At 40.7% G+C, this 23,244-nt stretch overlaps 1 long non-coding RNA gene across 1 annotated transcript; it reads right to left on the bottom strand.

Annotated features, from left to right (window-relative positions):
• Positions 1–5,701: 5,701 nt before the first annotated feature.
• LOC118530226 (uncharacterized) lies at positions 5,702–22,947 on the bottom strand. The gene is made up of 3 exons (XR_013440979.1): positions 22,585–22,947; positions 8,694–8,895; positions 5,702–5,837 (listed from the first exon to the last, which is right to left on the bottom strand). It is a non-coding gene; the product is annotated as an uncharacterized LOC118530226 (long non-coding RNA).
• Between the last annotated feature and the right edge of the window lie 297 nt (positions 22,948–23,244).

The raw sequence follows: 23,244 nt of genomic DNA, 5'->3' as shown, positions 1-23,244 counted from the left end.
TAAACATGATTCCAAACTTTAAGATGTGAGTGATGGAAAGGGTGTTGGTGCCATTGACAAAGACAGAAAAAGGAGCAGATGAAGCTTGTTTGGCTACGGGAGATGGAATTTTTGGATAGGACTGGATGGGGGAAGGAGATCTGAAGCGAAACTGTCAGCAAAGGTAGGTTCTGGGATCCAGATTTCAGATTCATTGGCGTTCGTTGTGGAGCTGAACTGAGAGTTAAAAACCTCATGACTGAACCACAGAAGGGCACCTCCATGCTGGCTGGAAGGAGTTCCTCCGAGCTGGTCCCAGTTCCTGGTCTCACTCTGGGGACACAGAGCAGTCCAGTGGCACTTCAGCTAGTGATCTGTGTGATACCTTTGTTAATACGTAAAGGAATCCGGCAGGTACGGAAACGACTAATAACTAATAGTTCATTTAGTTTTCGAAGCTATCTGTATTTCCCAATTTTCTTTCGCGAGGCTCTCTGGGGAAAATCTGCACGAAGGAGGTTGTAATATTTAATTCATTCACATCCAGCCACACCACAGCCTGGATTGGTTTATTATGGTAGTTCACAGGCATTCGGACAAAACAGATAATATTTTAAACATAATGACAAACCTGGCTTCCTGCTCGATATCTTCCAGTTTCAAATGAGAAATTTTCAGACTTTTTTTGACCGTGATGTTGAGAATTGTAATTCATGTCGCAACATGACACATATACCTAAAACTGAAACCATTACGAAGTGTAGTGCACTTCATTATCTTCTTTTCTCTTCTAATCCATTCTAGTCTATTTTATTTATTTTAAAGAGTGCCCTTTGCCACCCACTAAACCCATTTTGTGGCCATTGATGAGTCCTGACCTGCCGTTTGAGGAACAGTGTCTCAACCTATGTGACCATCGATGGCAGCCTGAGCCCTAGTAAGCCAGCAGAAACTCGTCAGGCGAGTAGTTGAAGGTCAAGGCACACTTGCTGCTCGGCTGAGTCTCACCTTGAGTCTTATTCTAACCATCGGGCTCTTGCTTTGTCTCTGATACTCCAATTCCAATACTGGATCACTATTTTGAGGCCCCAGTGCAAAACCCTCTTTTGTGATCTGTCTCCCCTACGCTGAAGTCTTGCTTCTAAACTCCCAGCCGTGTGGTTGTGTCCGTGCATGCTTGCGGTCTGCTAGGACTGGTCGGGACTCTTTCACTTCCGGCTCTGGACCTCACTTTCTACATTTGAACATTTCAAATCATCTTACCAACCTAATAAACAGGGCTACTGTAGGGACAAAGTGAAATAGCAGTTAATGCAGTTAGCAATTTTTATTTTTCAGTTTTGCTTGCAGTTAAGCTTGGTAACATTTTAAGTACAGAGTTTTTAGACTGGCTGTGACCAGCCTCAGGCAGATTCTGGTATCCTCTTTCCTCCTGTTTTTAGTATTCCCCTCCCTTCCCACCTCCTACACTCCTAAAAAAGGAATCTACGCTAATTATTTCTGCTAAGGTAGCTGGTGGTAACCACCTGGAGAACTTCCCTATCCTGTGAATGTTGACATTTTAGGAGAAGACTAAGACTAAAGGTCTTCCTAACACAATTGAACAAATTACTACTAATTGAATTCCTGGGATTATGTGAAGGCGGAGAGTATTATTTTGCCCAGGAGGGTCTCATTGGTACCTCTTAAAACATTGGGGTAATTGGGGTAGAATTCAGGTTGAGAAGTTGGCACAACTGATGGCCTCTGTTTACACACTTAACCTTGACCCTAGTGATTTATAATATAAGCAGACTTAAAATATTTTTCGCCTTTGCCCAAAGATCAGGATTTTTCATGTTCGCAGAGAAAACCCAGTAAAGTTAATAGCTGTTTCACCATGAAACACCGACATATCATTGTATAATTTAATACAAATTATTCTAATTATTAATTCATTTACCCCCCAGAACTCTGTCTCTCATCTCTCAAACTAACTCTTACAATACTATTTTTCCAGGAGTGTACAGTATTATATGTGGAAAATCTGGGTAAGGCATGTGTAATTTAAAAGTGGATTAGGTACTCTTATATCACACTCTGCTGTTTACACCTCTCCCAAGATGGTGTATATGTGTGTATTTGTGTGTGATGTGTGTGTGTATATATATATGTGTGTGTGTGTGTGTATGTGTGTGTGTGTGTGTGTATATATATATATATATATATAATCTGGATAGGTTTATAATATTCAGACATATGCTTATAAATATTCATAAGGCAATTCATACATAAATGAATAATTTAAGTTCCTTAGCATCACCCGATCTGTTTATAGAATTCCCTTTCTGTCCCAATTGAGCATCACCTCAAAGTTCTTCTCAAACACCTTCTCTTAGTTAACATTCCAAATATTCCTAATGTAACTGATAAAGTTTATAAAACTGCCTTTGTTTCCTACTGTTGTGTAATAATTGACCAGAAACTTAATGGCTTAAATAATGCAAATTTATTATCTTATAATTCTAGAGGTCAGGAGTCTTAAGATCAAAGTGTCACAGGGCTGTGTTCCCCTCTGGAAGCTTTAGAGGGAGAATCCATTTCCTTGATTTCTGCAGCTTCCAGCAGCTGCCTGCATTTCTCAGAACCAGCAACTGAGCATCTTCAAATCTCTCTCTGACTTTGTTTCCAACATCACATCTCCTCTGACTTTGACCTTCTTGCCTCTCCCTTATACTTGTGATTATATTGGGCCCATTTGGAGAATCCAGGATAATCTTTACTTCTCAAAATCCTGAACTTAATTACATTTGCAAAGTCCCTTTTGCCATATAAGGTAACAGGTTCCAAGAGATAGGACATGGACGTTTTTGGAGGCCCATTACTGATTCTATCACAAGTACAAAAAAAAGATTATAATAATTTTCTGTACATCAAACTATGCCTTGCAAATGGAATGAATGGAGTTTGCTTATGGTGACATGCAGGCTTGTCCTAACTTTCTGGGTGTCATGCTTTCAATGAGTTTACCGTTTGAAACATTAAATCTGTACCAGACCCCGGAAGATGAGTACGGGAGACTGTAAACAGGCCTCCAAGGTTGAAAAGTCTTAACAACAAAACACGAAAGTTTAAAATTACTTAAAAGTCATTAATCATTTACTTCCTTAACATACTTTTTAAAAGTATTAGGCCGTACAAGCTTGGGATAAAAAGGCATTGCCATATTGATATTCTCCTTATTTAAAGAAACCACTAAAATCAGTATATTCAAAATCGGTCATGCTTTATTACACCATTGATTTAACCAGCCAGTGTTCGCTAAGCAGCTGCAACATGCCAGGTACTGCACTGGGCACTGGGCCTAATGCTGAGCAAGACTGACATGGGCTTTGACCTCACAAACTTACAGACTAGTGGAGGATAGGAAAAGTAAGGAAGTTATTACAATACTGTGTAGTAAGTGTGTAAAAGGAATGTTTTTCACTATTGTCCAGTTATACCCACCTCTTAGTGCAGGGACTGTCCCTTCCATATTACCATCTCATTTCTGGGTGTCAGGACCCCATCACCTTCTGTTGGGGGAAGAGTTTATGAGTATCCCAACCTCTTAATAAATGGCGGGGAGCAGTGACTACCCATATATCTCAGGCGGAAAGCAACTATCTATTGAACTGTTATAGTGGAAGCAGTCAAGGACAAGATGAACAACTGATATGCCTTTCCCATCTGGGGAGACTGTGGTATGCCCAAGAATAGCTCAAGTGGTCTGCAGACATTGGTTCAGCTTCAACAAGAATCTCAGGTGCCATTCTCTATTACTAGCAATTCTCCTGCTGCTGATCCCACTTCTCTGTTTTTGTCTTGCCCGATCAGACCTCTCATTCCCAGCTCGCACCTCCCCTAAGGCCATGCCCATCCTCCTACCCCATTGCACTCCTGCTCCTCAGCGCAAGAGACACTCCATTCATATGGAGCTGGTGGAGAGGCCATGCTTCATTTTTCTTTTATCTTCTTTCTATTTCTATTTTTATGGTCTAAACTCTGTTCTCTGATTCCCTCAGGACATCTTTTCAAATATTCAAAAGCCTGGTTAGAGTTAAAAAAAAATACTGAACATTGACCATTTCCTGCTTTTTAAATTCCTGCTTTAAAAATCCTACTTTTCCTCCAGGCAAAGTAAATGCCTCTGACAAACGTAAGTCACGCAAGCACAAGGGTGCTGGGGAAAGAAAGGCACAGACACTGATATTTCAAGATATTATCGTGCAATTAGTGTTATGGCAGGGGAAGTTCAGAATGCTGAAGGGCTGATGCCCAATCAGATTATGCAGGTTCCACAGGAACATTAAGACAATTGGACTGTCCAGTGGTTTTAAGCAGGAGCAGGTTATCATAAGATTTCGATTTTAGAAAACCAATTTTGCTGCAGTGTCAGAATGGGTTAAAGAAAGAAAAGACTGAGAGCAAGGACAACAGTTAGACCATGAATGTGGAATCAAAGTGAGAACTGGTGGTGGGTTGTACTAAACTAATATAATGCAGTTAGGAGGGATTGGGTGGTTTCATGAGCTATTTAGGAAGTCCAGCTGGTAAAATAGTGGCTGACTGAATGTTGGGAGATTGAGGAAGAAAAAGAGTCAAGGATTACTCCCAGGATTCTGATGTGAACAACCCAACTTCCCATTGCCATGAGATAAGGAACAGGGAGAATGAGGTGGGGTGGAGGCGGGAAGCCAATATAATGAGCTTAGCTTGAGGCATGTCAAACTTGAACACTCAAGTGGAGAAGTAAAATAGGCAAATGGGTATAAGATCTGGGGGTCAAAAATTAGGTCTGGGTTAAAAATAGAGATTTGGAATGTATCAGGGTAAAGATGATCATTAAAACAAATGGAATACATGGGAATGTCTGGAAGAATTTTTTGAAAATGAGGAAACAAAATGAATTCAATTTCTTTAATAGATATAGGAGAATTCAGATTTTCTATTTCTTTTAGTTTCAGTTTTATTTTAGTTATATTTACCAAAAAAGTTGTTCTATTTTATCTAAGTTGTTGAATATTGATATTCATAATATTCTCTTAATATCCTTTTAATATCTGTAGGGTCCACGGTAATGTTCCCTCTTTTATTCCTGATATTTGTAATTTGGGGCTCTAGCCAAGGCAATAGGGTGAGTAAAAGAAATAAAAGCATTTAGATGGGGAAAGGTAGAGAGGAGTGAGTATATAAAGGCATGAGGAAACCTGAGTATAATGGATATATTCACTACATTTATTATGGCAATGGTTTTATGGGTCTATATATGTCAAGACATGTCAAATTGTACACATTAAGCATGTTCTATTTCTCGTATGATGATTTTATGTTAAAGCTGCAAGAAAAAAAAGGCATACCGATTGAAAATGAAGTAAAATGGTCTTTACTTGCAGGTGATTTATATAGAAAATGATGATTTATATAGAAAATGCTAAATATTCTACAAAACAACTACTAGAATAAGTAAGTTTAGCAAGAGCACAGGATACGTGATCAATATGCCTAAACATTTGCATTTCTATATACTAACAGTAAAGAATAGGAGAACAAAAATTGTTTAAATTCTTTTAAAACAGAATTTAAAAAAATCATAAAATACTAAGGAATAAATTTAATTAAAGACATACAAGAACTCCCTGTTGATAACAATAAAATATTCCTGTGAGAAACTAAAGAAGATCCAAATAAATGGAAAGATATACCATGTTCATGGATAAGATAATCCAATATTTTTAATATGTTGATGGTCCTCATATTTATCTGTAGGTTCAGTACACTCTTAATCAAAATCACAACAAGAAACTTGTCAAAACCGAAGAGCTCATCCTAAAATTTACCTGTAAATGCAAAGGAAAGAGAGAGAGAGAGAGAGAGAGAAAGAAAGAAAGAAAGAAAGAAAGAAAGAAAGAAAGAAAGAAAGAAAGAAAGAAAGAAAGAAAGAAAGTCAATTTGGAAGGCCTACAATGTATGATTTAAAGACTCAATACAGATTTAGGTAATCAAAACAGATTATTAATCATTTTAGGTTATGCACATAGAGCAGAGGAATGTGATAGAGTCTAGCCATAAGACCACAGACATATGGTCAATTGATTTTCAACAAATATGTAAAGAGAATTCATGAGGAAAGAAAAATGTTTATTAATAAAATAGTTCTGGAACAATTGAACAAATGCAAGAGGAAAACCAACTATGAGCCCTACCTTACACTTCATAAAAATTAATTCAGGATGGGTCATAGATCTATACTTAAAAGTTAACACTATAAAGATTCTAGGAGAAAACATAGAGGAGTATCTTTCTGACCTTGGAGGTAGGCAAAATATTTCTTAGAAAGAACATAAAAACATTAAAACTAAGAAAAAAATAACAAACTGGATCACATCAGAAATTTAAAAAGTCATTGTTAAGAAAATATTCCCAGTACATATATCTGATAAACATATGTATCTAGAATATACAAATCAAAAACAAGATTGAATTATTAGACCAACAGTTTCTGTGAAAGCCTACTAAATTTAGATTGAAGTAGGTACTGTTGACAGTCTTATGGTACCCTGGAGCCAGCCCAGGGGAAAGATTCCTTAAAAAGAGTAGCCTTTCCCAGACAAAGAAATCTCAGAACATGATCCAATCAGTCTTAGGATTTCATTTATTCACCAAAATATGGTTGCTAAAATCTTACCAGAAACTTTTGTAAGCCAACTTGTGACACTGTATTTTCATGCAATATCCAGTTTAGCTAAACCCTCTGAATTTTGCAACTACAGAAAACCCTGGAGAATTTGAGAAGCTGCTCCGAAAGATTTCTGAAAATCTTGCATGTGGGTGGGTAATCAGGGCTGTGGTTATTTTAATTCAATAAAGGATAAATTTAGAAAGTTATCAGAGAGCCTAAGAATCTCAGAAGGAAACATTTGTACAGTTTCTTTTCTCAGGGAGCCATGCTTCAGAGAATAGTTTGGTGAGTCCAGTCAGAGGTTTATATGAGTGTTTGAATTTCTGCCTTTGAGTCTACAGTTTTCTGAGAATGATTGTTAAAGCAATATTTGCATATTGTAGAGGTTTTGTAAGGCCTTAAAAAATCAGAAGGATAAAAATACTTATAATTCCACATTCTGTTTTTCTTACTCATATCATCATAGTTTAGATTATTTTATATCTTGCTCTTTTTCTCCTAACATTTTATCGTAAGCATATCTCTATATTTAAAATGATCTGCAAACTATTTTTCCTTAACTATTTCCCTAATTGTGGATATTTAAATTGCTTACAGTTTTCCTTTCTTTATGCAATGATGAATAATGCTGTAACAAACATCTCTGTACCTTAATTTTTTATCTATTTCAGGATATATTCTTAGAATTCTACCCAGAATTCTATATTACTGTGTCAATGGATATGAAAAGTTTTAAGGATTTTGACATTCCATCAGACTGATTTCCAGAACCTTTATATCCTGTAACGAGTACCCTAAGTGCCTTTTCCACCATATTCTCTTGGTGGATATGCTCAGTTAAGAATCTATGCTAATTTAGTATGTGGAAAACACTCTTATTGGATCTGTTCTTTAGAAATGAGTAAACTTAGTCAATTTTTATTTATTTTAGTGGCCCATTTCCCAATTTGGAATATATTTATTCCAAGATTTAAAAGGTACTTTCCTACAGTGGTGTTGTCTGCTCTGAATATCTTTCCTACTCTTTCTTACTAACACTCCAATTTCCTTCTCCCAATTATGAAGGTTGGTTAAGATTCCACTCAGAATATCCACCAGATGTTGATGTGGTTGCCAGATAGAATTGTGGAGAAGGGATGGATACAAGAGATTGCTTTTAATTCTATCAGAAACTTGTAGAAGGCTGGTTTGAAATATTCCTATAGTAAGGATTGAAAACCATCAGTTTTCTAAAGTCATCAGAATAACTTAATATGAATCTTGATGGCATGTGACTTGGGCTTCAGCTCCTTATCATTTCTTATGAAGTTATCAAATTCCTGTATTGGCTGGGCACCATTAGAAGATGGGCACTCCTTATCCCTAGAGGTATGCTTCTTCTCTATATATCTTTTGGCAAACTGCTAGACCATTCTTAAGCATCCAAATCATGGAAATACAAAAGCATCAATGTCTTCTCTGGAAAAACATTATCCTCTCAGGTCTTATAGTATAAGAAGAATAACCTAAAAACGGGGTAGGCACATTGGCTCACGTGACCAATTAGTGGCAGCCATTGGACATTAAGATTTTCTTGTTTTACTGAAAGGGATACACTGGGTAAAGTAATATTGGAGAAGTAGGTGGTTAAAGAAAGGCATAAAGAGACAGTCACAGAGGGAAAAAACATAAAGTGGAAAATTACAGAAAAAGACACAGGAAGAGGCAATCAGACACAGGGAGAAAAAACAGATTGTATCTATGCATCTCTATGTGTGTGTGGGTGGGGGGAGAGAGAGAGAGAGGGAGAAACAGAGAGAGAAGGGAGAAAGAAAGAAAGAAAGAAAGAGAAGGAAAGAAAGAAAGAAAGAAGAAAGAAAGAAAAAGAAAGAAAGAAGGAAAGAAAGAAAGAAAGAAGAGAGGGAAGGAGGGAGGAAGGAAGGAAGGAAGGGAGGGAGGGAGGAAGGAAGGAAAACACTAATGTATAACAGGGGATTTAACTTTAAATATGCATTGCTGATGTCCCAAAATATACCTTTGCCTGCAAGGCTCCTGAAGGTTTACTTCAGTAGTTGGAAAGGCTGGCCTGATTTGCATGGTCTCTCCAAGGCTTTCCATGGTCCTTGTCCATGAGTCTGTCCCTTGTAGTTGATTGCCTCCAGGCAGAGGGATGCTTCTTGGTGACAGGAGAGGACAAGAGCACCCAGCTACTGAGCCGATGATTTCATTAGATGATTCTAGAATAAGGAAGGAACCAGCAAAATAGAAATCAAGGTGAAGGAACAAAATCCATAGATAACATATAAAAGACAGTATTTACATTTTTTTAGATAACTTAGAAAGCCTTAAGAAATCCTAGGAAAAAATGACTAATTACTCATGAGGAATTAGGATCTTTCAGACAATGAGACCAGAAGGTCTGCTGTTCTTTGGCAGGATGTCTCCCTATGTTCCTCTATGGAGGAAGTCCTACTTGTCAGCCTCTTCAGATTTCAAGATGAGACACATGCTATAAAAGGACCTCAAGGAAGAAAATGACTTCAGATATTGCTGTTGAGCTTGTGGTTTGCTGCTTCCAGAACAGGTGGGCAGCATACTCCAGGAAGTGCTGATGATCCACTCTCAAGGGAAACACCTGGAAAATATGGCAGGGATTTTGAAACAGAGAGAAAAAGCAAGATTTTCTGGAATGTTATCATCAGTTAATCAATTAGCTATGTTTGTCTTGGTTTGATAGAGGATTAGGAACTGAAGGTCCCCATGTACAGCAGAAGGAAGACAGGTAAGCTTGGGAATTTCCCTGAATTCTTCCAACTTCCTAATTATCCCCACAGGGAATAGACTGAGCAAAGTAATAATACAACCTTTGCTTGTTGATATTTAATGAAGTTAACAGAGCTTGGCTGAAGGTTGGCATGCTCAGGGCTCCTGAGAAGGAGCTCTTCTTGCAAGACTAAGTGTGTGATTGCTTCCTTGTCACTGATCTGGTCCAATCTTTTTACCGCCCTTGAGATTTCCTGGCTTTGGCGTGCTGTCCTTGCCTTGCCCTGTAACTCTGCAGGAAATGGCATATCTAAGTCTGGAGATCTTTCTCTTTTGACTCAAAAGAGACCAGAATTTTTGGAAAGTATGAAACACCATGGACTAGGGAGATAGAAGAGCTCTTGTGGGATTTTCTTAGAAGAACCTGTTGCTTGATGCATTGCTTCTAAGTGTGCAGACACAGAAAGTTCATGGGAAGCATTTTCCCTTTTACTATGACCGGTGTTCTTAGCAATTATTCCAGGTCAATTAAGTTTGGTTTGGGAGATTGGATTTATTAATGTTATTAGCACACTTGGCACTGGTAATAATTACAATTTGCCAAGTGAGCACCAGGGAATTCACTGTTTAACTTAGAACCACACGACCATCTCTCTTCATTTATTCATTAGGCCCAGAGGTTCTAGCTCTATTAAATTCTCAGGACTTTTACCTGTTCACTCATGATTGCTTTCTCAAAACAACTTAAAAAGTATTTTTTCTTAGAAAGGTGACTTTTCACAAAACATGGCATATTTATCATAAACTCTGATAAAAGTGCATATGATTAAATAAAACTGCTAATAATAAGTGTGTTAAGGAGAAATTAGACATCATATTGTCTTCTCCATTACTCCTACTTTTACTGCTGAAAATTGTATAAGAAATACTGGAATGTGAAAGACTTTAGTGCCTTAACACCATTCTGGTCATAGAGTTTAAGGTTAATTGATATTAACTTGTGAATGAATGGGTGAGTGGATGGAGGGATGGATGGTTGGAAAGAGGAATGAACAGAAGGCCTGAAGTTTGGATAGTCGTTCCTGAAATTTGTCCACAGTACAGGACTGTTACTGATGCTTTGGAAAGGTACCCAATGATTATTTTTATGGAGCTTACTGAGAAAAATTAGACAAAATAAGTATTGTTTCATTTCTATCCATAACTTTTAACAGGCTCTAGCACATTTTGCATCTAAAGTCTGCAGACTTCTGAAATTATTGGACATCATAGACAAATAATACAGTAGCACCTTTTTTTTTTTCAGCACAGCAAAACAAGAAAGGAAATTTTAGAACAGGTATAAACTGGTTTTTATGATTTGAAACTTGCTTTGGCAGAATATTTGCCAAGAGTTGTGTAAGACCAGCATGATGAAATGTGGTATTTGTTTAGCCCAACAAACATTCACTGAGAACCTACTCTGTGCCAGGAAGTGTACTCAACACTGTGGGACCAAGAATGAATACATCCCTTTTTGCCTCTGAAGATCATACAGTCTCATGGAGAAGGTGACATACGAATAGATGATATTGGTACATTATTTTAAAGTGATACAATTACCACTAGTAATATGGGAGGAAGAGTAGACTATGATATTCTTGAAAGTAGTGAGTATGTAAGTGATCTTTATTTCTTAGTGTCTAGAGAGTCTCTGGTAGACTGTAGGGGCTTAATACGTAGGTTTTGAATGAATGAATGAAACCTGGTAGTTGAACAAAAATTTCTTGAAGGAGATGAGGTCTAGAACATCAATAATAATAATAATAAGGATACTAATGATGATAGCTAAGATTTGTTGCAAGTTTTATTATGTGCACTATTTAAAATATTCATTCATGTCATCTTCACAAAAATTCCAAAATAAATACTATAATTATCCCTGTTGTACCAAGGATAAAACTAACACAGAGATAAGTTAAAAATTTGCCCAATATCACCCACTAAGAAGTATTAGAACCAAAATTCAAACACAGCATTCCCTAAAACTATGGAGGAGCATTCTAGGCACAAGGAATGGTAAAAGCAAAGACAGAGCAGTGAGAAATCAATGTTTGCAGAGATCTACTAAGGATCTTGGATTTTCTGCTGTAGATCAGAAACCACTGAATTGTTTAATCAGTGAAGTGAACTGATTAGAGTTGTGTTTCAACAAGAGTCAGTTGCTGGGTGAAGGGTAGTGGTAAGCCTTTAGGGTATGATAGAAAGGGTACTGCAGGATGAAGAAGAGTTCACCATGTGAAAGCTGTGAGGGAAGGGAAGGGTTTGGGGCACTGGGCAAAGCATATGTAAAGACTGCATGATGAGACAGCATTTCCAGGGAACCTAAAGTACATCAATCTGGCTGTAACATGAATTTTAAGGGCAATTAAGAGATGAGGGTAAGGAAAGAAGATGTTGAAACTTGTCAATGGGGACCATATTGAGGAGCCTGAACTTTTTTCTTAAAAAAAAAAAAAAGTGTAACCACTGAAGAGTTTTTAAGCATGGGGTGAGATGATTAAATGTGTGCTTTAGAAAGATCTCTCTGTTTGGTGGAAAGTAGATTGGAAACTTGCAAGACTGTAAACAGGGAAATGTGTTTAGATGTTGTCACTATAATGTAAGCAAAAGATGATGGTGACAGAAATGGGGGCACCAGGGCCTGAGAGATGCTTAGGAGATGGAACTGACAGGGCTTGTCCATTGATTAATTGATTGATCATCAAAGGCAGGAAGTGGTGAAAGGAAGAAGAAGAGTGGTTGTACATTCTGGTTTGTCCAGAAGAGTCCTAGTTGTGCCAGAGCAATTACTATGAGCACCTCTTTTCACTCTCTCGAGTGCAACAGTTCATATGGCAAATTTATGGTTATTCTAGTTAGAAGTAAAAGATGTTTCCCAGGGTTTTGGTTTGAGCAACACAATGGATGCCATTCACCGAAAGAGGGAACGAAGGAGAAAGCAGGTTTCAGGATGAGGTGGTGAGGCTGAGTTCTGGACAAAGTCAGGTTAAGTGTCCAGGGTGAGAAGAGAATGGGAATCTTGAAAATAACATGGCACGTCAGGGCTAGAGCTGTTTCTCATGGAATCATTTGCACAAAATGGCGGTCTTGGATCCAGCGGAGACTCTAGAGCAGCTTGTGCAAGGCTAGGCAATGCTCTAAGACATTTTGTCTTTAGGACCAGGTGGTTGGTGAAAATTTGGGGAAAATCAATGAATTAAATATTTTCTGTGTGCCTACAACTGAGTGGATGGATGTTTGCCCTACAAGGCTGGTTATCGGAAGGCTTCTAACGAGGGCATGCTCATAACTGGTGTCACTGGGACTGCTCCTGGTGCCCTGGGGCATAGGGTCATGCTACTTCCCTAGAGAAGAATATGAGAGTTTGTTCTTGTCATGAAGGAGCTTATTGTCAAGTTAGGGACATACCACTAACTATTGTCTCGTTAGTGACACATGAGAAACAATTAAAATGATGAATTTATTTTTAAAATGATACATTTATATATTCTAAGTTGGCAGTACAAACTAAGAGTGTTTTAGAATTTCAAAGCAGGGAGAGAACATTGTAGGCTGGAATAGTGGCAGCCATTTGTCGACTTGGCATTACATTTTCCTGAGATGTTTTTGGGAACAGGAGTAGAAGGACCCCAATGAGCAATGCTTTGGGATGAGTTTATGCCAGCTCTTACATTACTGCCCACTGTCTGGCTGCATCTCTGGATATCTGAGATGGATCCGCATTAATATCATTTCTCCAGCTGACTATAGCTGGGGAGACCACGTGGACAGCTGCAGGGGGGTAGGTGCTGGGCCTTGGCATTTAGGAACGGGCATCCCAGGCTTGGCACACGCAACAGATAGTGAGCAGAAAGAGTGGGCTGAAAACCAGTCTGGCATACGTGAGGAATATTAAGGAGACTGGAAGTACTTGAGGGTTCATGCTGAGCCATAACAGGAGGCAAGGCTCAGAAAGATCCCCTGCTCTTTGCCTGGGCTCTCCTGCCTTGCTTAGCTTAGCAAGCTCTTACTGATCTTTAAGACCCAATCCAAATGGCATCACCTACACGAAGGCTTCTGTGACTCCTCCAGACAATCAGGCAGTCCTCACTGTGTGCTTCTAAAGCATTTGTTTACGCCTCTTACCATAGCATCAGTCACATTGCTGTGAACTTGTTTGCAAGTCGGATTCCTCCATTGGACTATGAGTTATTTGAGGATAGACCTCAATTTCTGCCTTCCCTGGCCCTGAATACAGCGCTCAGCTTAGAGAGGGCACTTGATTGCTGTTAGCAGATAAAAGATTTAAATGACAGATATGGGGGCGAGTTAGCTGTCCTACCAAATTAATTAACAGTCCCCCGGACATGCTTCCCCCTTCCCTGTCTCTGCCCTGTGCAAATCAACATCCCCTTCAGTACAGTGCTCTCCTCTGCTCTTGACCTCTACATCTTGTGCATTTTTCCAGGTCCTGCTCAACGTTTTCATGCAGCTTTCTCTGACATGTGACATACCTCCTTGTCAACAAACTTCAACTCCTCTGACCTCAAAGACTCTTCCTCTCCTAGACCTGCATTCCTGTATTTGATAGATGAGGAAATGGAAACCTGCCTTTGTCCTGACGTTGGGCAACGTTCATTGTATAGAGTGGGATCACAGCTCCAGGAAGCTCCTTGCCATTGTCCAGGCAAGGCTGAATAGAGTTGAACAATCCAAAGGAGCCAAAACAGAGACCTTCTGTGTACAATGGCAGCCCCCTTGTCCCTAGGCTCTGGTTGGGTTTCAATGTGATTACGCATCAAAAGTCTTCCAGCTCAGCCCTAGAGCTGCCTTTGCTTTCTGTGCTCTGCTTTGTGACTGCAGTGGGTAAACCTCTAAGGGAGAAATACTGCCATCTTCTTTCTAGATCTTGCTGACCTTCTTGCCTAGACTTCTAAGCACAGCCAAACGTTAATAACACCATTTTTTCATTAGCAAGTTCTTAGCAGAGCACTATATCAGGTAAACCCAAATAAAAGTGCCAGGACAAATAGTTCAAACACTCCAGGGTCTCCGAGTGGTTGTCCTACCTGTAGTTAAACTAAAAGGAATGATCACTGCTTTTCTCCCCTGGAGAGCTTTCACCAGTTTCAAAGTGGGCCAGTAACTCCCCGAACAGAAGAGGAAGCAAACTATATTTAACGCAGTGCCTTCTTGTTTCTGTTTTAGCCATTTTGGCAAAACCACTTGAAAAATGAAATCTTTTGGCCTAAACTCAGTTAAATCTCAGATGCAGTTACTGTGCCAAGATAATTCCAATTTAGCATCACCTTGTATTATTTAAAGCTATGAGTGAGGATGTATTCGTAGGGGCCATTGAAAAGAACTGGCTTGGAATTTGGGACCTTGCGTGTTTGTTTTTGTATGCTTGCAAAGGAGGGGTTGGATATCAAAATATATGGTAAATGGGGGTGGGGACAAAGGTAATCGCCTGGTTTATCCATTCAATGAATATCTTTTTGAGCACTTTGTGCCAGATAGATACCATACTAGGTGCTAGAAATAAAGCAATAAATAAGACCCAATCTCTGCTCTCAAGAGGCTCTCGGGGATTCAAATATTTATAACTGAAATGAGAAGTCCTGAAAATACAAAGTGCTAAGTGGTGTATGTGGGGCACCTACACTTAGGGAGGAGGATTCGTTTGAGCTGGAACTTAAAAAATAAGTGAAGTTTGCATGGGGAGAAGAGCACTCTTGACAGAGGGAAGAGCTTGTGAGAAGACAGGCATGAAAAGGCAAGGAATGTTCTAGAAGCAAGAAGTGATGGCAGGAGATAGAATATCTGGGGGGCATGAGGGACATAAGTTGAGGCAGATTCATAAGGGTCTGATACATCATAGTAAGGACTTGAGATTTATTCTGTAAGCACATAGAGTCACCAGTGATGTTTAACAAGAAAGGAAGTCAGCAGTACCTGGAAAGCATGACCATGGCAAGTAGGAGGGCACTCCTGAGTATCAGATGAGAGACGAGGAAAGTCTAAACTAATGCACTCGGCCATGGGAACCCTATCAAGAGATATTTTGATGATAAAATGCATAGGATTCAGTCTGGTTAAATTTAGTTGTGAAGGTGAAGGAGGGATTAAGCAAGGTTCTGATTTCCAACTTAGGTGATGAAGGATGGTCACAGATGGGACACAAGAAGAGTCCTTGGTCACATGGAGGAAAGTGAAGGGAAGATGAGCTTGTCTGGAACCTGTCACGTCTGGGGGTTGTCTACAGAGCATCTTGGTCAACTGTTCACCAGATGTGATGCCTGGTCTACCCCAGACCTGAGGAATCAGAATGTCTGGCAAATAGGTGAGTCCCCCCCAAAAATAGCTCCTCAGGTGATTTTGATAAGATCCTCCCACCCCACCCTGGTTGACAAGGGTGGCCTCCCTTTGCCCTTGGAATAAAACCCAATGCCTTTCCATGGCCTCAAAAGCCCTGTGGTCCTGCCCTTTACTTACCTCAAGGCCTCATCTTGACCCTGCTTCACTCATTCCACTCGAACCCCACAGGCCTTGTTTCTATTCCTGGAACTCCCCAAAAGCTCTTTCTCTTCTCAGAACTTTTTCCTATGCTGTTGCCACAGACCTTCCAGATCTTCCCATTTATGACTTTTTTGTGTGTCATTAAGGCCTCAGCTTAAAGTGATCTCTTCAGAGAGGCGTTCTCTGTCTACCCAATCTAGAGAAAACAGCCTTCCTTAGGTCACTACAACATGACCCTTTTTGTTGGCATCACAGAACTTTTGTCATAAAAAAATTATGTTGTTTATGATTTGGGGTGTCTGTCGGGGGTGCTGTGTTTTTCCCCACCCCCACCACTCCCCCCATATGTGCCACGAACACAGGGTCACAGCCCTTATAGCTCTAGTGCTTAGAAGAGTCACTGGAGCATACTAGGTGCTCAGTAAACATCTGCTAAAGGATCTAATAAGGGAGGGGGGTGAGGCAGGGAAGGAGGCAGGGGGACCATGGGAGCCCCAAGCATTTGGATCTGACTCAGAACACAAGAACCAAGGAGGTCTTCAGAAAGAAGTGAGGTTGGGTTGAGTCTTGAAAAACAAAGAGGCACCAACCAGGTTGAGAGAATGGACTATTTGAGCAGGAGTGGTCTCAGATGAGGCAGAGAAATATCCTAGGGCCAGAGGCTAGACCCTTGCCCAGGACCCCACAGAGCATCCCTTGGTTGTTGACGTGTGATGCCGCAGGCCTTCCTTTTGGCAGATCTGGCCCCTGGTTCTGCTTCAGCCCTCCCTACAGAAGGGATATGCCTCTGTGTCACCTCTTTTCTTATATTCTCAGTCTGGTTTCTTCTGTTAAATTCTTATCAACTACAAGCATAAAATTAGAAGAGGTAATTTTGAGGAAAAAAAAAAAGAAAAAGGAAAGTTTGAAAAAAAAAAACCCTCCACTCCATTTTCTCTTTTTGGTCGACACCTGCGGGAGCCTCGTCTCTACTAAGGAAGCTGGGCTCTGAGTGTCGTCTGTTTGAGCCACTGCTACGTGCTGTTTGTGCGAGGTGCTGGCAAGGAGAATGCCGAGCGAGTGCTGTTGCTCTGGGCCCCTCTAGAAAATGAGATGCCTGTCTCCCCAGGGCACTCAAGAAAGCCAAGTTCTAAATAAAATAGAGCCACATCTTCACGGGAACTCTCTCATGCACTGTATTCCAAGGACTTCTTTCTGCTCGTTGTCTTTAACTGACATTTAGAACTTGCAGGCAAAGCTTTCCCTCCTTGCTTCCTTTTTCCTCGAACAGCATCCTTATTTCTATCCCTTTCCTTTAACTCCACATCAGAAACAAAAACTCCACAAATTTAGAATCACTTAGTTATAAACATGAAGATGAAGCAGGCACAAATTTGAAACAATGGAAGTGAGTATTTTCCTTATTCAGCATTTCCCCAAACGTCGGTCATTCATAGGTCACCGTGGTGGCTTTTTCCCATAGGCACGTGGTGTCACACGATTGCTATTTTTCTTTGAATAGACTTCTTTTTTCATTTTTTACTTCTCTTCAGCATTATGAAATCATCAATAAGATGCTATATTTACTTTTTTAGAGATTTGTTTTTCTATTTTAGAGAGTGAGCATGAGTGGGAGGGTCAGAGGGAGAGAGAGAGAGAATCTCAAGCAGACTCCATGCTCAGCATGGAGCCCAACCTGGGACTCTATCTCATGACCCTGAGATCACGACCTGAGCCGAAACCAAGAGTCAGATGCTTAACCGACTGCACCACCCAGGTGCCCCAAGATGCTATACTTATGAGCTTTCCAAAGGCACATTAAAATAATCAACTATAAAAATAAAAAATGTGTGTCCTTCTCAATAAAGCTGGGGGGAAAAATGTCCTTTACCAACTAAACTCATCTCATGAAGGTTCCAGAACTTGGGAAACACTGGCCCAAGGCTAAGACCTGACCAGGTTACATCTACCATGGTTGACCTGACTGCTAGAGAGGATTCTGAGCCAACCATAAGATGTTATGTGGCTTCTGCAGGCCTGTTTGCTGTTCCTTCACTGGGATCCAGTATTACTGAATTCTAAAGAGTGTTTTGCAGGTTGATCAATTAGTTAATATTCATGATCATGCTTTGCAAATCAAGAGAGTCAAAGGCATGCTGAATATCATGATTTTGAAAACACTTCATAAGCAGCAATCTCCCTGCATACCTCAAAGAAGAAAGTTCTCTTTCAGACCCGTAGAACACTGTCCCTCCCGCAGCATCATCTCCCTCCTCTTTTCTCCTGCTGAAAGTTTCATAGTCTCTCCAGTTTTGTGGCTTTTATCCATGGTCTTTCTAGTTTTTCCTCTGGGGCTCCATGGTGCAGATCATACCATTTGCTCTGAAGGTGTGGTTGCATGTTTTGTGACCTTTGTATAGATCCATTTATCTAGGTTTGGAAGGCAATGAAGTGTTCCATATCAATGAGTCTTTAGATAATTAAAGCTTATCCTCTGTAAGCTCCCAAATATTTTTAAAAATCTGAATCGTTTTGATAGAACTCTTTCTAAATATATTACACACTTGATTGCCTTCTTACATAAATGTAATATAATTTCACCCGGGGAGACGGCAATATGGGGATAATAGAAAGAGCATCTCAAATCAGCCTGCATTTGCTTATTCTTGTGGTTTTCTCTTTGACCCAAGAGTGACACCATCACATACTAATTAGGTTGATTTTGTTGTTGTTGTTCTGACTCCCAGGTCCTGTCTTCAAGGAGCTCACGATTTACTGGGGGAAGTGGATATGTAAATATATCAAAGAGATAATTAGTGATAAATATTGTGAGAGTCTAAGAACACAGAGGGTCGAGGACAAGTCACAGTCTTATCTGGTCAGGAAGAATGAATGAGAGAAATAAAAAGAAGATGCTTGAATTTTTAAAGATGAGAAGTCCATCTTGAGGTGCCTGGCTGGCTCAGTCGGAAGAGCACAGGACCCTTGATCTCAGGGCTGTGAGTTTGAGCCCTATGTTGGGTCTAGAGATTACTACAAATAAATAAATAAATAAATAAATAAATAAATAAACTCAAAAAAAAAAAAAAGAGAGAGAGAGAGAGAGAGAAATCCATCTTAAGGACCAGCAAGGCAAGTTAATTTGAAAGGAGGCAACAGTATGCTTAAAGACACAGAAGCCTGATGGAGTGATTTGTTGATAAAATTTGCAGAGACTAGAATATAATGAGTATATTTGTTTGCCCAGCCCATTGACAATTTTACTTTGATTGCAATGAGGAGCCCTGAAAATTTGTAAAGTGGCATGATAAGATCTAGCTTTTAGGAATATCCCTCTGGAGCATTCTCGCATTCACCAGCTATTTATTAAGTACCCACTATATACAGAGATTTATCTAATCATGTGTGATAGAGAATTGACCAAAGCAGAAAAATTCCCTGCTCTCATAAAGGTAGATTGAGGGTGAAATGTAAATTAAGCCAATTAGGAGATAAATCAAATTTGTCCAAGGGATAAGTTTTGAGAGATCTTTGCATGTGTAACTGATCAACATTGATCAGATATAGAAGACAATTCTAGGAACACTCCCAGATTCAGGCTCAGATGGTGGATTGCTGGTGGTGAGCATTAACTGAGACAGATCAGCAGCTCTTGAGGGAAGAGACAATCTCATCCACCGTTAAGAGCATTCTCTGGCACTGTGGATCTAATCTCCCTCCTAGTCTGATCCAGATAATCATTCTCTCTTCCATGCTACCTCTATATCTTGTACATGACTTCTAGTTTTGCTTCTACTGTTAGATTACAACTTACATGTTTACTTGACTTTCTCTCCTACTGTTCTCTGAGATCTCATTTATCTCTGCAAGCTCAGGACCAAGCACCTAGATACTCGGTACTTCAAGAAACCTTAGTGGAATTATCAGTAGCGAATGGAAGGAGCTAAGGGAGAGAACAGGGGGTTTTGACTGGGGGGTGCTGTGAGCAAAGGAGTAACTGAGCAGGATGATTGTTTAACTTTGAACATGTTGAACTGGGAGGGCCTGTGGGACATGACTATAAGGAGAAAGAACAGAGCCTTGGATATATATGTGGGATTCATCAGCATGTATTAAGATACGGGTGTGGATGATATTCTGTGGGCAATGTGTTTCTAAGAATTTTCCTCTTGGAGTAGAAAAGAGAGGGCTCAGAATAAAGGAGGGGGCTGGTATTAGAAGACCATGGGGTACTCTAGAAACAAAAAGAGATCAAGACTGGCGAATAGAAATAGAGTTTCCAGAGAGGTAGGAGGCAGACAAGAGAGTAATGTCATTAAAGTCAAAGAAGAATAGAATTTCAAGGAGGCCAATGCCAAATACCACAGAGATACCAACTAGATAAGGCGAGAAAGTATTCACTAATCCGGCAACCGCCTTGCCTAGGATTCAGTGTCATAGTGAAATGGTGGTGCCAAAGCCAGGCTTGTAGCAAGATGGTGCAAAACAATACACCTGTTGAATGCAGTCTGTTCTTCCAAGAAGCTTCAAGAAGGGAAGGAATAGGAGAGGGTAATAACTGAGGATGATGGGAGCTATCACAGAAGCCAGAGAGAGGTTCCTAAATTGAGAAAGATTGAAAAAAATATATATATAAAATATATATTTTCTACTGAAGTGACAAGAAGAGGCTGGGGACATGCAAGAGGAAATAGCTGGTGGATCAAGCCCCTGAGAAGCATAAAAGATACCGAGAACAGGTGGAGGAGTTGACTTTGAACCTGAGGGGGGCATCCAATTCTTTCAGGACAGGAGGGAAAGACCACAATGGATATTTGTAGCAAAAGGGGCAGGAACTTGAGGGAATGCATGGTGGATGGCCTGAATTTCCTCTGTGAAGTGCAGTGCATGGATGTACAGAGTCAAGAAAGAAGAGAACGGAAGGAGGAGGCCGGGGGCCTCAGGAAAAGTTTTGAAGCCTTGGAACCACACCTTGAGGAACAGAAGAAGGAACTGGCCATGGGCGTGTGGAAGAATACCAGAGAAGCAACTGCCCCACGCATCTGCCCAGCCTGACTTCCATGGTTTATTCTAAGTGCCTGAATCTCCTACTATACAGATTCCAACAAACCCCCTGGTGTCTCCGTGCGGCCTGCCTAGGAGGATGATTTATCCTTCCCCTGTGCTGCCAAGGTGGGAAGAAGAGCTTCCAGCAGGAAGCAGCTAAAAACACTGCCCCTTGCAAACAAAAGATGCTTTCTTTTCTGTCCCTGCCCACTGTCCCCTTTGAAGTATTTGGCCAGTGGGGGTTGAAGTGTTACTCTCCTGCACATAGAAATTGTCCTGAGACTTGATCTTAAAAATTTCCTCTGCTTGTCTCCCCTACCCCCGACCGTGTGTGTGGGCTACCCTGGGTTGTTTACTCCGTGGCAAAAGGTCCTGAGAAGCTGTGCTTTTATGTCTTTGGGTCGGTTTTTTGTAGTGAATTCTGTTTCTTCCCTCCTTTTGTCATTTACTCCTTGGATAACTCTTGTGCTAGTTAACAAAGTACGACAAATTGAATGGCTTAAAACAATAGAAATTTACTCTCCCACATTCTAGAGGCTAGAAGTCCAAAATCAAGGTGTCAGCAGGACCATACTTTCTCGGCGGGTGCCAGGGAAGAGTCCTTCCTCGTATCTCCCTGGCTTTTGGAGGTTGCCCGCAATCCTTGGCATCCCTTGGTCTGTACCTGCGTTACTCAAATCTCTGCTCCCTGTCCCTATGGCCGTCTACATGGCGCATGTGTGTCTCTATCTGTCTTTTGAAGATAGCAGCCATTGGATTTAGGGCCCACCCTACTCCAGTATGACCTCATCTTAACTAATTACACCTGCAACACCCCTATTTCCAAATAAGCTCACATTCTGAGGTTTGGGAAGACCATGCATTATCGGGGGGACTCTAGTCAGCCCAGTATAGCCCTCTCTGTATTTCCCGTTGTAAATGTACTATGTGTGAGCTAGGATGTTAGTGTTGCCAGGCATGGCCTCTTGCCCCCCAGCTTTTCTGAGCATCTGGAGTCAGCCTGCTCTCCTCAGTCTTTAAGCTGGCTCCAGCCCCCCACTCCATTTTCTGGGACTCTTTCCCACCAGATTTCCTAGTGAGGAGACGTTACTATCTCTACTGTAAAAGGTCTGACCATGTCAGCTCTCCTCCAAGTGTATCTCACATGAAGATAGTAGAGTAGTTTGGGGATTCCTGACTTGTGGTCAGCCCCCAGAGGGGAGGGGGGGGCGTCTAGAAAAGGGTCAGAAGTGCTTGCCTCTAAGCAGTAACTATTAGCGTCTAGAAAATTTTTTCAGAGTCTTTGTACCAAATGCAAGCTACCTACCCACCTGAGACCCCCAAACTCTCTTATAATGAAATATTAAAACTCATGTTATTTTGGATTGCAGAGTATGTGTGCTTGCTGATAAGTGTATTTGATTTCCAGAGATCTGAGGATTTATGATTATTATTACTATTTTCCCCTTTTTGCCATGCTGAGTTGTAGTCGGCAATTTAGCCATGAGGTATGATTTTTGCCCTTTCCTGATTTCCATTTTTAATTTACAGACTTGCACTTGACCTACTTACCAGGGAATTAAGGCTTCAAATCTGCAGGTCCCCTGTGCCTTCCTTACCCTCGTGCTGAGCCACACAGATAGATGTCGCCTTCTTCCCACTGAGTACAAAGGAGTGTCCGTCAGGGAACTATGGGCAGAGATACATGCTGGTGCCTTCTTCGGTGACTCTGTGTTCTCCATAACGAGCTGGTGGTCCCTATACCCATTGCCAACATCTTCACTCATTCACTGCGTTCCTCAGAAGCTTTTCCCTCACCTGTTGTTCCTATGTGGAGGGACGACTTCTTACCAAACACGCTGGACAGCCACTGTCCAAGTCCGTAGTGTTTTCTCGGAGGTGGGTTCCCCCCATCTGCAGATACACGCCCTCCCTTCCTTCAGTCAAGGACATATGGGTGTCAACATGAGCTGAATCAAGGGACTTGTAGTGGCTGCCAGGTGGAAAGGCACAAATAGGAGTATTTATAGGATGGCAGAAACGGAACTGGGAGAAAATGTATAGAGGCGTAAACAGAGGTGCTTGTCCAACGGAAGAATTATCTCTCCCTCTTTCATCTCCATTCAGGAGTTGCCTTTTGGCCCAGCCTTGATTTCCCATACTTACACAAATTCATATTACGCAGCATGTCTGTTCCTCTTACCTTTTAATCCACCTTGCCTCCCCCCACCCCTTGGAATATTTATGACTGGGTAGCTCGTAGTGATTTTGGTCATGCA

The sequence above is a fragment of the Halichoerus grypus genome, chromosome 9 (assembly GCF_964656455.1).
Source record: "Halichoerus grypus chromosome 9, mHalGry1.hap1.1, whole genome shotgun sequence".
Taxonomy (NCBI): domain Eukaryota; kingdom Metazoa; phylum Chordata; class Mammalia; order Carnivora; family Phocidae; genus Halichoerus; species Halichoerus grypus.
This window is presented reverse-complemented; position numbering and strand designations above follow the sequence as displayed.